Here is a 17,073-nt window from a genome sequence, read left to right as displayed (position 1 = left end):
AACTCTGGCCAACTTCCCGGCACCCCCACCAGATCCATTTACATTGAGACAGCGCAACTGCTCTTCCTGATTGCAGTCAGCTAAGTTGGCATAATCTAATAATGAATCACTTTTTAAAAAGTTGGCTTTTACTGTTGACAGCACTGCGAGATCAACAAGAGGGTCAAATGCAGTCCAATAAAAAAACACATACATCAGAGTCTCAAGGCGAATTATGACCCATTCTCAATCAGCTTGAACTTGACAATAAGCTCGGAGCTCCAGATGTGTGGATGGTGACTGAGGAAGGAGGCAATGCACACATAGCGGTCAGAAAGTGCAGAACAAGGCCAGCAGCGCAGGTTCAATTCCCGTACCAGCTTACCCGATCAGGCGCCGGAATGTGGCGACGAGGGGCTCTTCACAGTAACTTCATACATGTGACAATAAAAGATTATTATTATTATTATTATTATTATACACCTTGGCTGGGATTTTTTTCAACCGTGTGCCATCTCCAATGTCATAACCTTTCTCTTTTTGCCATTTGCCACATAGAATCCTTACAGTACAGGAGGCCATTCGACCTATCGCATCTGCACCAACCCTTTTTTTAAAAAAAGGCTCCCCGTCTCCTGCCCTATCCCAGTAGCCCCATCTAAATTGCACATCCATGGACACGAAGAGGCAATTTAGCATGACAAATCCACCTACCCTGCACATCTTTGGACTGTGGGAGGAAACCCACGCAGACATGGGAAAAACGTGCCACACAGACAGCCTCCCAAGGCCGGAATTGAACCCAGGTCTCTGGCATTGTGAGGCAGTAGTGCTAACCACTTATAATCAAATTCGAAGCGCCAGCAACGTGCATGCAAACACGTTCAATTTAGCGGCGAGGGAAGCTTTTCATTGATGAAAGTCACCATCAGTTGACAATGCTGTATCTAAGGGCAGCCTATGGACAGTTTTCTATTCAAACAGGGAGACTCTGCATCATGACCACCACAACCTTACTACCCAACTCCATTCCCATTCACATATGATTTGAGAGCACCAAGGATGTTTGTCAAAATTAAATATCACGTATGGAAGAAACTAGCTTGTGCTTTTTGTTATTAATTATTGAATGTTCATGTTAGTTTCCAGTGTTGTACTTCCACTCTGGAGGACATGGCTGAATCTACAGGCTCAGCTGCCCTTCCATTCTATGCATTGTAAATTATATTGACCAAGAGCACTCTCCATGCTTCCCCCCCCATCTGCCTCCAAGGAATAGCTTGCCATTTTTCTGTTCATAAACAGTAGTCAAGGAAGATTTATTTGAATTAAATAGCAAACAAAATTTAACTATTTAAATTTTAAAACACTGTTGAAACATTATTTGGCATATTACTAACATACTGATTCTAAGACATGCCATTGAAATAGTCATAGTTGAATTTTGTTTGAAATTAATAATTCTCCACGCGGCAACAATCTAATCTTGGCCATTGCAAAGGGAGAAAATTAGCATGCAGAGGTTAAATATTTTCTGCCAGTAAACAAAGCAGTGGGAATGAAAATCTAACCAATTCATGTGCATCTTCTCGTAACTGGATAGACATCAGTACAAAGAACAAACAACAAAGAACAATACAGCACAGGAACAGGCCATTCGGCCCTCCAGGCCTGTACCGATGACGATACTAACCTTTGCCAAAACCCTCAGCACTTCTTTGTGCCACAACCCACATATCCATCATATGCAAGTATTTGTCAAGATGCCTTTTGAACGTCGTTAATGTATCTGCTTCCACAACCTCCCCTGGCAACGCGTTCCAGGCACTCACACCCTCTGTGTATAAAAACCTGTCGCACACATCTCCTCTAATCTTTGCCCCACAGACCTTAAACCTATGCCCCCTGGTGACTGACCCCTCCACCCTGGGAAAGAGTGCCTGCCCATCCACTCTATCCATGCTCTTCATAATCTTGTAGACCTGTGCCAGGTCACCCCTCAACCTCCGTCTTTCTAATGAAAGCAGTCCAAGTCTATTCAGCCTCTCCACATAGCTAACACCCTCCAGAACAGGCAACATCCTGGTAAACGTCCTCTCCAAAGCCTCCACATCCTTCTGGTAGTGTGGCGACCAGAATTGTGCGCAATATTCCAAGTGCGCAATATTCCAGTCGTGGTAGCAAAAGAGATCACCAGCCGATATTCATGCAGAGTTATGAAACTTGAACGTAGCACAAAAGGTTCCAAAAAGCAAAGAGAATGGAGAAAAAACCTTTGATTAATTTATTTCACAATTACAACATTATTGGAAACACATGTTCCAAAAACACTAAATAGAGTACCCATGGATAAATATGCTGAAAATGTGAAGAATGAATAATTTCACCGTTGAGACTGGGTTCTGCTCTAGCCCAAGAAGACTGTATCTCCCATCATCACACTCCCCGAGTGAGGTAAAGTGTATAAAAACCTTCCTTTCATGTATTTGTGTTGTATAATTGAATCTTATTTTGAAGATCATAATACGTTTAAAGGTAATTTTTATTTTAATTTCAAGTTTGTTCCTTTTCTATCATAATCTTACCAGTCTCATCTCCTTACTGTTTAACATTTTCAGGATTATCATATTTTTTTCTTTTATTTCCAGGTCTGCGGTAACCTCGATGATGGAAATTCCACACCATCGTGACTTGGAGACCTAAACCGATTACTGGTAGAGCAATTCAAGTGAGGAACATGAACCATTACAGGCTGGACAAATATCAGGTAATCAGTACAATCTAACTATCACAGTTAACTTCAGTGATCAAGAGAATGAATGGTTAACTACTAGCTACAACCATGTTCAGTGATGTATTTTAAAGTGAAATACTTACATTTTCTAATCACTGTTCTGGTCTACTCATGCTTGAAGTACTGTATCAAGTCCTGGTCACAGAGGCACAAGACAGACAGAAAAGTGCGAGAGCTTTGATCCCTTGTCAGACTTCTGAGTCATGAGGAAAGGCTGGAGAAACTTGGGACTTTCAGTCTTCAAAGCAACCATTTGACAGTTTAGGACAGTGGTGGGCAACCTGCGGAACAGAGACCACATGTGCCCATCTGGGTTCTGCGTATGGCCCATGAGACATTTTACTGACCGTTGCCCACATGCAGGGTTGCCACATTCTGATTTACATCCGCATAGTGGTTTTCCAACCGGTATGACTGAAGTGATATACACGTAAAGCAAGGGCAAACGAAGTGAGGTGCATGCTGACTGCTCACAATGTTGGCTATGAGAGCGGTGCGCTCCCTCTGCACTCAAAGTGTAAATATTTATTTTGGTTTTACCATTTGAAGTTGATGACAGTCCTATTAATATAAACATGGTTACGAATTTTCTGTACCTCATTATGAAATATTCGGCATATATTAAATGTATTTAATCTTATTCATGGGGTAATGGTTAATGAACAAGTCTGATTTAATTCTTGCTGCTCACTGAGATGAAGGAGGGCCTTTCATGCAGCCCACTCACTAGCCTAGGTTATCTATCATTGGTTCAGAAAAGTTCAAGTGATAATACAGGATCTGGAAAAAATAAATCCAGAAATAGCCTTTCAAAAGTGGAACAACGAGACAAATGTAGAAAATAATAAATTTGGGATTGGTTTCAGGAAGCTCTTCACACAAAAAGAGTGAAAAATTCCCAGACAGAAATAGAAACAAAAGCTCTGGAATCATTTTGAAAAACAAGATCTGTTTTATAAATAGTCCTCACTACATTTGGTATTTCATTCTAGCCAGTTACAGGAAGAAAAGAAGTGACGTTGCCCTGAAAAGAGAATGGACATGAATCTCTCTCTCCCCCCCCCTCCACCACCACACACACATATTCAATTTGTCCCTGCAGCGTGATTAAACTTATAGATCCTGATGGATGAATAGATCAGCATTTAAAATAAAATCATGTGAATCGCTTGTCCAGTGCAAGAGAGGATTTCTTTGGTAATGTTCACCAGATAACCTTTAGACATTGTGCCATTACAATATCACCAATTGTAACCAGCAGGGTTAAAATAAAAATGAATTGTTTGGATGGCAGACTGGTCCCTATATTCTATATCTTCATCCATGGGTTTAGAAATGGGTAATTTACTTTGTTCCTACTCCTGATTGCTAACTCACAGCTTCTGCAAAAACATGCAATTATATCGACATCAGTTAAGAAAGGATTAGACACAGTTGTGATCCGCACACAATCGGATAACCTGTCAACATTCACTGTCCATCTCAAACCACAGTGAATCATGTTCATTGCGAAAAGTCAAAGCCCCTGAAAAACATGGTTTATAGTTAAAAGACTTCTCAGAAATAATCATTCCCAATGCTGCAGACAAAACACCCACATGCCACCACAGTCTTCCTACTGAGAAAACTCACACAGAATAAATTTGTTTCTGAATCTTCTGGCGCAACAGAAAATAAAAAGACAGTATGTGTTTGAAGTCACAAATGTTATCAGTTTTTTGGCCTCCTAACAGCAGCAATCATTCTTGGGACTGCAAACTTGACACAAAAGATTTTTAATACCTTTCTCCAAGAGGTTCCTTTCATTCACAACTTCAGACTTATAAGTATTGACCATGAGGAACAGCACAACCAAGCTTCATGTCGTTCTCACTCAAAGTACAGTCTTTGACTTATGATCAGGTTAGTGAGCCAGGGCGACAGAAGCCAAACTATCAAACAATTGCAGCCCTGCTGAGACCAGCTAACATAGCACAAACTGGGAATCAAACTTTGGACCATCTAATCAATATGGCTTCACAACATACCAAGGAGTCCATAATTAATTATCAACTTGTAGAATTAATATTGTCATGGGAATGTCCCTTTATGCAATGTTTCTGTCTTATCACATGGCTTCAGTGATGTCATTGTGTGGGTGGAGCTGACTGTGGCTCTGGGAGTTGGTTTTACTTTTGCTTTGTGTTTGAAGTGGGTTTGTTCGGTACAGGTTGAAATAGAAGGGTTTCTTGATCTGCTGTTTCCAGACTACTTGATAACTTAAAACAAATAATTGTTTTCTGGAAGGAATTCAAACTTGCTGTTTTGGAAAGGAAACAAGAGTATCCATACCAAGTTATATACCAGTAAGAGTGCCATATGCTGGGCCACACCTTTGAAAAGGGGATTTCTGGTTTATGGGAACTTGTTATTAAATTGGAACAGTAAAAGGGGGAATTTAGTAAGGTTTATAAATAATTTACTGGAGCTGTCTGTGGTCTTTATGTTTGTAGTTGATAAAAATCTCAGTGTGTTTCTAAAAATGTTAACTAATTTTGTAGAATAAAGCTTGTTTTTTGATTAAAAGCGCCTAAAGACATCTGTTGAATAACACCCGAAAGGCAGGCTCTTGTGCTCATCATAACCAAAATCAATAAGCAGTTGTAGGTCAGGTGAACTCCATGATGTACTTCTAAGATTTCTAAACCCTGGCCCAATGCAATATCCTCTTTCAGAAAATAAAACTTGGTTTCACTATTTGTCAGTTCTTAATATTTGGCTCAGAAACCAAATGGAGAAAAAGTTCACCAAGGGAAAATCAAATTATTTTGTGGGATATGAGTGTTGCTGGCAAGGCCAGTATTTGTTGTCCATCCTGTTGCTCTCTAGGTGGTGGTTATGAGTCACCTTCTTGAACCACTGTAGTCCATCTGGTGTTGGTACACCACCTATAGTGTTGTTAGGAAGGTAGTTTCATGTTTTAACCGAGCAACAGTGAAGGAACTATAGTTCTAAGTCAGGATTGTGGGAGGCTTAAATTACATAGAATATACAACACAGAATCGGGCCATTCAGCCTGTGCTGGTATTTATACTTTATTGGGTCCTTAAATTGGATGAACATAATTTGATTACTTTTGAATTATTTACCCCTAGAAATCAATCCCAATGCTTTTATTTTCTGCAAATTTAATTGCCTTGCTGACATGCAATGCTACTTTGAATCAGCTGTTCTCCTGTATCCCTGGTTCATTTTGCTCTTCTACCACCATTCAGTTTCTTATTCACTAAGGTTTAGATAATGCCTCCAAGATAAGGAAAGAAACTCTTCCGGTGATGGCAGGCGGGAGGCAGCCGCACACTGGAGGGCTCCTGCTCGGGAATAGGAATTTCGGAGTTTTAACACCTGGTCCCGGGGGCAAAGGAGGCTGAAAAGGACGTAAGAATGCACAGGAAGGAGAAATGTCCAAGTTTGGGAGAAAACGGCCGTGAAAAAAGGGGTTAATGGAAGTCCGCTGGGGAGTGAAAAAGTCAGCGCAGGAACTGTAAGGAAAGCGGAGGCTGGAGCACCAGGGGAGGCCCCATCGCTCACAGCAGAAGAAATTACCAAGGTGATGGCTGTGGAACCTGAAAACAGTTCACAAAACACATGGAAGCGATGAAGAAGGAGATGGGGCGGTATTGAAAGTGCTGGTGGAGGAGGTGATTGCCCCGGTGAGGGGGGCGGTATCAAGCGCAGCGGCGGAGGTGCGGGAGCAAGGTGAGACACTGAAGGAAGTGGAAGAGGCATTATCGCAGCAGTGAACAACTCACCTCGATGGGGAAGGAGTTGCGGAGGGTGATAGAGACCAACAAGGGTCTGTGAGCCAAAATGGAAGACCTGGAAAACAGATCCAGGTGACAGAATCTGAGGATTGTGGGTCTGCCCGAAGGGGTGGAAGGCCCGAGGCCGCCGGAGTATTTTGCCACGATGTTGGTGAAGCTATTGGGGGAGGGGGATGATCCCTCCAGATATGAACTGGATCGGGCTCACAGTCGTGGAGGCCTATACCAAAGGCGAGTGAGCTGCCAAGAGTAGTAACTCTGAGTTTCCGTAGGTATAGAGTGAAGGAGAAAGTCCTGGGCTGGGCAAAGCAGAAGCGGGTGGTGCAGTGGGCTGGAGCTGGTCTATGCATATACCAGGACTTTACGGTGAAGCTGGCGAGGAGTCGGGCTGCTTTCAGCCGGGTGAAGAAGACACTGTACATCAGCAAGGTGCCGTGCGGCATTGTATATCCAGCTAAGTTGAGGGTGACCTACAAATCCAAGGGCTTTTATTTTGGGACGGCGGAAGCAGCGGAGGAGTTTGCGAAGGCAGAAGGGCTGTGGCAGAATTGAGAAATGGTCATGTACTGATGTAGCCTCATGGAACTTTATTTTTTCACTGCGTGTTGGTGTATGTACTAAATGAGTCGACGCTGTATATATTTGGACAAGGGAAGAGATGGGACTTTCATTTGCAATGATGGTTCTTTGGGGCTTCGGTGTGTATGCGGGGGTTGTATGCTAAAGGGGATTTCTTGGTTTTCCTGGGACCGGGCAAGGGGGAAGGAGACCCGGGCGGGGGCCTCCACGCTGGCCGATTTAAGCCGGCCAGTGAACGGGAGTGAGGTGGGGGAAGGGCTGCGGCCATCGGAGCCTGGTAGAGCAGGTTTTGGTGAGTTTAGCCGGGGTGAAAAGATGGGGGAAGGAACCAAGGGTCAGGGGAGGAGTTTGAGGAAGTGGAGGGGAGGAGTTTGGGAGGGGGATGGGGTGTCTACAATTCATGGGTGTCATTCACGGTACTCTTTCAGGGATTGGATGGCATTGAATATGGTGGGGGATTGGGGGTGGACTGTATATCTCAATGGTGAACATAGGCGATTCCTGATTCCTTTTTCTTTCCACCTTGGGAGGGTTTGTTTTATCTGATGCTTATATTGTCAGGTGGGTCGTTGTTTGGGGGGTGGTGGGAGGATGGGATAGTTGTTGTTGATAAGGGGATTGACATTGTATTCATTACTGTTTACTGTTTGTTGGTGGGGTGTAAATTCTGAAGAAAATGCAAAAATGGCAAATAAAAATATTTATAAAAATGATAAGGAAAGAAAAATAAGCATGTTATTATGCCACACAGAGGCGGATTTGCACTTTGGATGCCCCGCGCGCTCTCCCTCTTTGCAGGGGCTACAGGTCACATCACTCACGCACGCCACCCCTCCCCCCCATTGCATCGGGCCCCATCCCCACCCTACCCCATAGCACTGGGCTACGCCCCCAATAGCACTGGACCCGCCCCCAATAGCACTGCCCCCCCCTCCCTCACCCTCCATGGCATCAGGCCCCATCCTTGCTTAGCTGGCTTCGGGTCTAATCGCCCCGCTTCCCAATTCCCTGAGACATGACACTAGCGCTTGCCTGGCCTTCATTGCACCTCCCGACTGGTGCTCTGTTCATATCTCAGTTCATGTCAGGTGGCCAGGCTTCGCACCTCGATGACTGTGTACTCCTGGCTGGTGGCTGCTCCTGGCTAACTGACCTGGTGGACTCTGTTCTTTTTGGTTGGTTTCCCGCCCGCCCTCCTGAGCCCAGGCCTGGAGGCCACAAGCCACCCCACTGTTCCCCTCGAAGACTGTTGGCCCAGCGCCTCCTCCTCACCTCACTGAAGGTTTTGCAGCCTCGCACCCTGATGTTAGGTCGCCATGGTCACTTTTGCCTCAGGCTGCCCGCCAGACCGAAAGCCAGAAACCTGGCTGCTGCTTGCACCATTACACAAAGGAAGTTCAGAAACTGCACACCAATTCTGGAGATCGGTGTCTGAACTGCTCTAAGTCTCCATCACCTCTCAATGACTGGCAAATGTTTTCCTGCTCTAAAGCGGAGCTCATCAATCAAAGCCCGAAGTTGTTCTGGATTGTCTGCTGATCGGCTCTGAGCCTATCAGCAACTTTAGAGCTACCAAGTCTATGATTGGTGTTCCCATGGGGTCCCACCACAACAGTCACCTCTCCGTATGGGGCCCCCTCACTGACCGGGATCACACACTGCAGCGGTATTTTGCACTGAAAGTCTGCCTCTAGTGCCACACCTTTTAAAGATATTATCATGAATTATTATCACTAAAAGAGAAAACTCCAGAATATCCAGCTAACCTGCATCCTACATTATATACATCCCTGGCCAGTTGCTTTCTTCAGCATGAAAATGGCCCTGACTTTCTTCACTATCTTCAGAGTTTACACTGGTTTTATTCTATTATTCGGCGAACAGGAGAAAGACATTTGAATTAGGTGCATTGGTTGTGTATATTTCCTCAATTTTTTTAGCACTAGAAATCTTGAAGAACATCAAGACTCTTTTGCATAGTTACATTATTCAATTTAATGGAGATCCATATGTTTATTGGAGGGGAACTTGCAGGTGGTGGTTCCCATGTGTCTAGCCCTTGTTCTTCAATGTGGTAGAGGTCCTGGGTTCGGAAGGTGCTGCTGAGGGGTTTGAAATGCACCCTTTTAATGGTACACACTGCTGCCACTGTACACCACTGGTGAAGGAAGTGAATATTTAAGGTGATAGATGGCGGACAAGCATTGGAAAGTCAGGAAGTGAGCTATGCACCGCAAAAATCCCAGTTTCTGACCTTTCACATCTCAAAGGGTAGTGAAAACACATTGCATGGGTTTGGAGTAACACGGTGGGGTAAAGACATTTTGTCCGAATGGACATGAATGAACCAGATAGATGGCTTTTTAATTCGGTTATTAATTGAATTTAAATTCCACCAGCTGCCATGTGGAATCAGAGATGGAGGGCAGCCCGCCATACGTGTAGCATATTCTGTCCCAAATTGGTGTCTGAAAACCCCTTTGAGACTAAGAGGAATATTCTACCTTGGATTTCACAATATCAACAGTAAATTATATCAAGCTGCAACAAGCTGATATGCTGATTAACAAAAAAGAAGAAATGAACTTGCTGTTACAAAGTGCTTACTGCATCTTCAGATTGTGTCAAAGCACGTCACAGCCAAAGAGCGACATATCAAAACAGTGCAACCACTAACCAAAGTTCTGATGGAATCATAAGTATCTGAAAACTAAACTTGATCATCACTGGGGAGTATGGTCAGAATCATTCAGCATAATTTGAACAATATCAATAAACCAAGAGACAAGAAAACTCAGCATCTTGCAATATCAGTACAAAGTTTTGCTTTTAATAAAAATTTGCATTTAATCAAAACCACAGGAAAGAATATTAACAATTGCATATCTCCAAAGAATAACAACCTTTGATTTTTGAAGTACATTGTAATGTCTTCATTAGAGAGACAATGCGCAAACTGGATCTGACACTCTGCTATTCAAGTCCTTGTCTGTAAACAGTCTTTTACTGGAGCCAATTTGGTTGGCTGGGCAGCTCTGCACAAAAAATATACAAGAAATGCTGTGTTGCCAAATTTGAACATCAGCCCTATCGGATGGGTGCTGTTTGTAGTTATCATGTCACTATCCAGTAAGATAAGTGTCAAACCATTTTCAACTTCTGCCTCATTTGCACTAGGTTGATCAGCTGGTGAGTGATTATTGAATGTTCAACATTTGGGGTGGTGTGGGGGGTGATGAATGCATAAGATCCAGAGAGAAACCAAACCAGAGGGAAACTAAAACAAAAAGGGGGGGGGGGGCAGCATCACAAAGGAAAGGCTCATTTAGTCGACTGTAGCAAATTACATATAGATATTTTTCTAAAAGAGTCAGGCACAGCATGTCTGCTTCTCCTGGCCCTCAAAATTTTATTGCTGTAATTTTGATAGCGTGCACCAGCAGTTCAACAGCATACATTTATATCACACCTTTAACTAAATGAAACATCACATGATGTTTCACAGCACTGTCATTAAAAAAACAACAAGCCGTGTTAAGAGATATTAAGTGAGATGACCAAAGGTTTGGTCAAAAAGGTAGGTTTTAAGAAATGTCCTAAAGGAGGAAAGTGAGGTAGAGAGCTGGAGAGAAGGTACTCCAGGGGTTAGGGCATAAGCAACTGAAGGTATAGACACCAATGTTGGAGAAATTAAATTGGGGATGTACAAGAGGCCAAAGTTAGAGGAGTGAAAAATCTCAGAGACTAAAGGCGATTACACAAATAGGGAGGGGTGAGGCTATGGAGGAATTTGAGTACAAGGTTGTTAATTTTAAAATTAAGCCTCACTATATATTCTTGGTTGAGAGCCCAAATATCAATTGGCCCACTAAAGCACCTGAGCCTCAAAGAAAACATTGCCTATTGATAGCTCTGGCTCTCTAAATTATGCTGTCAATTGCACAATGTCTATTTAAACAAGGGTGAGAGGTTTCAAGTGTTTGCAGTTTCACCAATTGAAACTTTAAAGGGCCTGTGTTACGTTTTAATACTGGTACTGTCAATAACATTTCAAAGCTTAATCACTACACATGCAGACAGGAAGTGACTTAACATTGCAGCTTCCGTTTACTTCAACGCCCAAATTAAGTAACAGCATGGATTCTGCAATCCCATAATGCGCTGGCTGGCAAAACATGGCAAGTCAAACAAGACCTACAGTACATAACATTCCCCCCTGACGTTCCCCCTTACCCTTATTGGAAATCTCAGTTTATCAAAGCATTTTCTGAACTAAGGAAAGAGGATAGACTGTCTCGAGTCCCAGCTGAACCCTGGGAATTATTTTCCCCCCCCCGCCCCCCAAAAAAATAAGTTCATCTTAACCATAATTCAGACGATCAGGAGGACTTCTCTCCTGTTGTAGGTTACAGAGGACTTCTGGTGCTTGTAGAGAAGACTGAAGACAATTTAGGATTTGTAGCAGAATCTGAAGTTGCCTCTAATGCCGCACCTGAAACGACTTAAACTTCAGTAAACGTAGACGGAGGTGGCAAGACTAGAATTGACATTCCCCGACTTTGATAGACCACGCGAAATGGTGAAATCAGACTCTTCCATGAGGTGGTATCCTGAGATGGGTGCTTGATTTGCCAACAGCTGGTCAACACGTCTCCGCCAAGTGAGATCATTTGCAGTTTGGACTGGGTGCGAAACAGATCCTGCCTCAGCAATCATAGTAGCAAGAACACATTTAGCTCCGGTAGCATAATTATGAGCCAGAACCTCCTGTCCAGAACGGAAAATTCTTAGCTGTGGTCTTTGTGCTCTTCTCTTCACTTGGTCGAGCTGTTGATCTTGCACAACTGGTCATGTTTTTGTTTATTTCAGCAGAACAAAGCAAGTGCACAGTTGCCATTCTATTAGTAGTAATGCTGGAAACATTTTAGTCATAGCATGTGGTGTGTTTCAGTATGTCAGCAGAAATGTGTCCAGACGCTTCAGAATAGAAGAATGTTCTTCTGCTCATCTCAAAAAATGTTTCTTGGCTTGAACAAATCCCTCTGTTACTCCATTCGTAGATGGGTGGTATGTTTCTGAGGTGATGTGATGAATTCTGTTACTTCTTTAAAAATTCTCAAATTCCTCAAATTTGAGACAAATTGAGGTCCATTGTTGGTCACAAGTTATTTTGGTAACCCACAACAACTTAACGTTTCTCTTAGACTCTGAATTGTACTCTTGGCAGTAGTAGAGGGCATCAATGAAATTTCTAGTCATTTGGAATGAGCATTCAGAACCACCATGAGCATCGTTCCTTCAAATGGACGAGCAAAATTGACCTGGATGTAGTGCCAATGGTTTTCAAGCCAATCCAATGCATGGAGGAATGCCAAGTGAAGCATATTTCTCACACACTGACATGAAGAACACGATCTTCCCTTGGCTTCACAGTCTTGGTCTAGGCCAGGCCACCAAAAGTAGCTTCTTGCAATCTCTTTCAGACAAACTATTTCATGGTGTCCAAAATGTGGGCAGCCCGGTAGCACAGTGATAGAGTGGTTAGCACTATTGCTTCACAGTGCCAAGGTCCCAGGTTCGAATCCGGCTTGGGTCACTGTGCGAGTCTGCATGTTCTACCCTTGTCTGCGTGGGTTTCCTCCGGGCGCTCTAGTTTCCTCCCACAAGTCCCGAAAGCCATGCTGTTGGGTGAATTGGACATTCTGAATTCTCCCTCAGGTGCCTGAGTGTGGCGACTAGGGGCTTTTCACTTCATTGCAGTGTTAATGTAAGCCTACTTGTTGTGACACTAATAAAGATTATGATTATTATTGAATGATGTTGGTCCAGCTCTGGTTTCCTCAATGGTGGCGGAATAATAACAATCTCCGTGACCTGGGACAATGTTTGGTCCACTCGAGTGGTCGTCTTGATTTGGACTGAAGTGGTACGCATATTCTCCATGTATGCAAAATAGGAGATGTGTTTCTGAGCAGTGTCCACATGGCTGTCTGGCACAGGCAGCCTCAAAAGGCCATCCGCATTGCCATAGAAAGTAGATTTTCGCTATCTCATGTCATGTGTGTGAACACTCAACATCAATGCCCAACACTTCATGCTGCTTGCAGCTACAGAGGGGATGCGTGTGAGTGGACCAAATATTGAGTGGTTTATGATCAGTCAATAGCAGAAATTTCCATCCAAACAGGTACTGGTGAAATTTACAGATTCCGGAAAAGATTCGCAGTGCCTCATGCTCGATTTGAACAATTTGGCTCTCTCCATGTTGCTGAAAGTCTTTGAAGGGAATGCTATGGGCCTCTTCACACCTGAGGGCATTATAAGTGAAGCAGCGGTCAACTCCATGAGGCGATGCATCACATGCAAGTTGTAGAGGTAAGGAGCGATCAAAGTGCATCAATACCTCGGAATCTTCCCAATCTTTAACCTTCTTGAACGCAGCATCGCAGACTTCTGTCCATTTCAAGGCTTTGTTCTGACACAGAAGATCATGCAGGGTTGCCAGTTGTGGAATAAATCTCCCGTAATAATTCAGCAGACCAAAGGATGGGTAAAGCTGGCTGATAGTCTGAAAAGCTGGAGAATCCGCAATCATCTTCACTAGTCTTCTGTGAAGCACACCAGTATCAATGACGTGCCCTAAATAAAAACTCACATTTGTCTTTGTGAACCTCCAGACCATACTGCTCTAACCTTTGTAGAGTTGGATCCTAGTTGAACTGATACTCATCAATCATGCCTTTTACCAAGAAGTCATCAAGTTTTTCTTTAAAAAGTATTTTATCCAAACTTATTCAGTTACAAAACATAAACAATCCGGGGATCATGCTCCCCATCACAGAATTAGTTTGTACACATTTTTCCCCATTTTCACCCCACATCCCCTCTCCCCTTGCCTCTCCACACCACCCTCCCGCCCCACGATGAACAGCTCCTCAAACATGGCCATGAACAGCCCCACCTTGCCTCAAGCCCCTCCGTTGAACCCCTCAGTTCATAATTAATCTTTTCCAGATGGCGAAAGTCATACAAGTCTCCTCGCCAGGCCACTGCCCCCGGCGTTGTTGCCGATCGCCACTCCCAACAAGATCCTTCGCTGGGTAACCAGAGAGGCAAAGGCCATGACACGGCCTTCCTCCCCTCCATCAGCTCCAGCTTCTCTGATATCCCGAATACTGCCACAATGGGGTCCGACCTGACCTCCTCCGCCACAATCTTTGTCAGTGTCGCGAATTTAAGTTGCTCAAACCTCTGGGACACCCTCAATAAAAATCTCCGCCTCGCTACAGTAAAGACACTACTTAAAACCTGCCTCTTTGATCAAGCATTTGGCCATTTCACGTCATATCTTTTTATGTGGTTTTGAGTTATACTTTGTTTTATTATGTTCCTGTGGAGGGCTTTAGGATATTTCATTATGTTAAAGGCACTATACATATGTTCTTCGGTTAGGAGGTGCATGTTTGTAATGTGTATCTCTAAGTAAATGCTTACAAAATTATGTAAAGATTGTCTCTGGTTCTGTCCTTCTGCTGGTTTTCTGGACTAAAACAGCCTTTTGCTATGTTCCTACCTAAGTGTGCCTGCCTTGTCATCCTTATGTTGCTATTTCTTCCTCTCTCCTCTTCCATTTTCTCCTCCAACGTTTTTGCTTCTTTATCCCTTTTTTCCCTTATGGGTGGGAGATGGTGGGTGGCTTGGTTGGTGGGAAAAGGTGCGACTAATAGTTACTGGCTAAAATTGTGGCTTGGGCTACAGGGGAAATGTGAACACAAATGGTTCATTTCCATTCCCCTCTTTATCCCATTTTCTTCTTAATCTTGATTTGCATCATTGCCGCAATAATGTTTAGATTGAGGAGGGAAACTGCCCACCTGTCTTATTCCACTCCAGAGTTTGAGTGCAAAAATCAAGGATGACACTCTAGCACTGAGGGAACACTGCAGTGTTATCTTTCAGTTGAGATGTTAAATCGAGTCCCCATTTATCTACTCAGGTGGATGCAAAATGTCCCAAAGCACAATGTTGAAGAGCTGGGGAGTTTTCTGTAGAATTCACTACCCCAGAGTGCAGTGAATGCCAGGACACTGAGTAAATTTGAGGAGATAGAAAGATTTTTAACTCGTAATGGGTTGAAGGGTTATGGAGAATGGGCAGGAAAGGAATTGAGGTCAAAAGAGGATCAGCCATGATCGTACTGAATGGCGGAGCAGGCTCGAGGAACTGAATAGCCGACTTCGGCACCGAGTTCTTATGTTATCCTCAGTGTCTGGGCTAGTATTTATCCCTTCATCAGCATCACAAAAAAAAACTGATGAACTGGTCATTGTTACACTGCTGTTAGTGGGACTTTTGTGTGTGCAATCAGCTGTCACATTTCCTACATTAACAGTGACGGTTAAAAATGACACCTCAAGGACAATCAAAGAACACTTAACCGTATATTATTTTATCTTCTTTTATTGAACTTTAACTCTTTATTTATGATAAATGTATGTGGTGTGTGCATGCTTCCAATGATTGCATGAGGGATGAATGCTTGGCGTTTTGTTGTTACTTTTCTTGGTTTTAGTGGTTAATAAATTTGCACTTGCTTTGACTCCAGAAAACCTTCTTTGGTTGACTCCTTATTGCTCACAGGTTAAATACATTCTGATTTTGAAAAGGCATATCCTCGTGAAAAAGAAACGTAGAACTTTCTTGTGACCAACTGAGGAGGTTGAGTAGAGGGGAGCCAGATCACAAAATTAATATAGTGTCCAAAAACCAGAATGCAAAAGCTATAATTATGTAACACACCTGCGCACACACATTTTTGCATTCATATATGTATTTCTTTCAAATATTAAAATATTAAAAACAGAAGATCATGTTGGAAGCCGAAGCAAAGTATTTAATCAGCTCAGTGAATGGCACTATTGAGCCGTGAAAATTATGTATATTACACATGGGTGTGGGCGTCACTGGATAAGCCATTTATCAAGCATCCCAATTTCCTTGTGAAGGTGCTGATGGTCGAAGGCACACTCACGCTGGTTAGGGAATGCCTGGACTTTGACCCAGCGACAGCAAAGAAAAGGCAATATTGGTTCAACTCAGGATGATGTGTGGTTTTGAGGGGAACTTGAGAAGGTGGTGCTCCTCTGCATCTACCACCTTGTCTTTCAAGGTAACAGAGGTGCTGTAGAAGGAGCCTTGGTGAGTTGCTGCCCCAGGAAAATAAACTCCCCAGGACTCCCCCATGGACTCTCCAAGTCACCTGTAATTGCTCGTCTGATATTCTAGTCCATGGATTCTGGAGTTACCTCCTGAAACCTCCAACTCTCTCATCTTAAGACTTTTGTTACAGAATATCTCTTATCTAGCTTTTAGTTATCTTTCCTATCATCATCAGTTTCACTCTTTTATAATAATCTTTATTGTCACAAGTAGGCTTACATTAACTGCAATGAAGTTACTATGAAAAGCCCCTAGTCACAACATTCCGGCGCCTGTTCGGTACATTGAGGGAGAATTCACAATGTCCAATTCACCTAACAACACGCCTTTCGGGACTTGTGGGAGGAAACCGGAGCACCCGAAGGAATCCCACGCACACGGGGAGAGCGTTCAGACTCCACACAGATAGTGACCCAAGCCGGAAATCGAGCCTGGGACCTTGGCGCTGTGAAGCAACAGTGCTAACCACTGTGCTCCCGTGCCGCCCATGATTATCTGATTGTATTCCTGCGAAGTATTGTGGCAAATTTTCCTGCATTAAAGTTACATATAAATGAACTTGCTTGCTGTATTCTAAAAGTTTTTAATTATACATGACCCTTTTAACTCAATAAGCAACAAAATAGCTGTTGAGGAGAAAATAGCCAATATTTTGTAAGTACACTATCAAGAAAGCCCAAATAACATCCTCTTAAAATT

At 43.3% G+C, this 17,073-nt stretch overlaps 1 protein-coding gene across 5 annotated transcripts in view; it reads right to left on the bottom strand.

The window, feature by feature from the left end:
* prkcz (protein kinase C, zeta) overlaps positions 1 to 17,073 on the bottom strand; it is a 741,785-nt gene that overhangs the window by 394,338 nt on the left and 330,374 nt on the right. The gene's annotated exons all lie outside the window — the stretch shown is intronic.

The sequence above is a fragment of the Scyliorhinus torazame genome, chromosome 16 (genome assembly GCF_047496885.1).
Source record: "Scyliorhinus torazame isolate Kashiwa2021f chromosome 16, sScyTor2.1, whole genome shotgun sequence".
In the NCBI taxonomy this organism is placed as follows: domain Eukaryota; kingdom Metazoa; phylum Chordata; class Chondrichthyes; order Carcharhiniformes; family Scyliorhinidae; genus Scyliorhinus; species Scyliorhinus torazame.
This window is presented reverse-complemented; position numbering and strand designations above follow the sequence as displayed.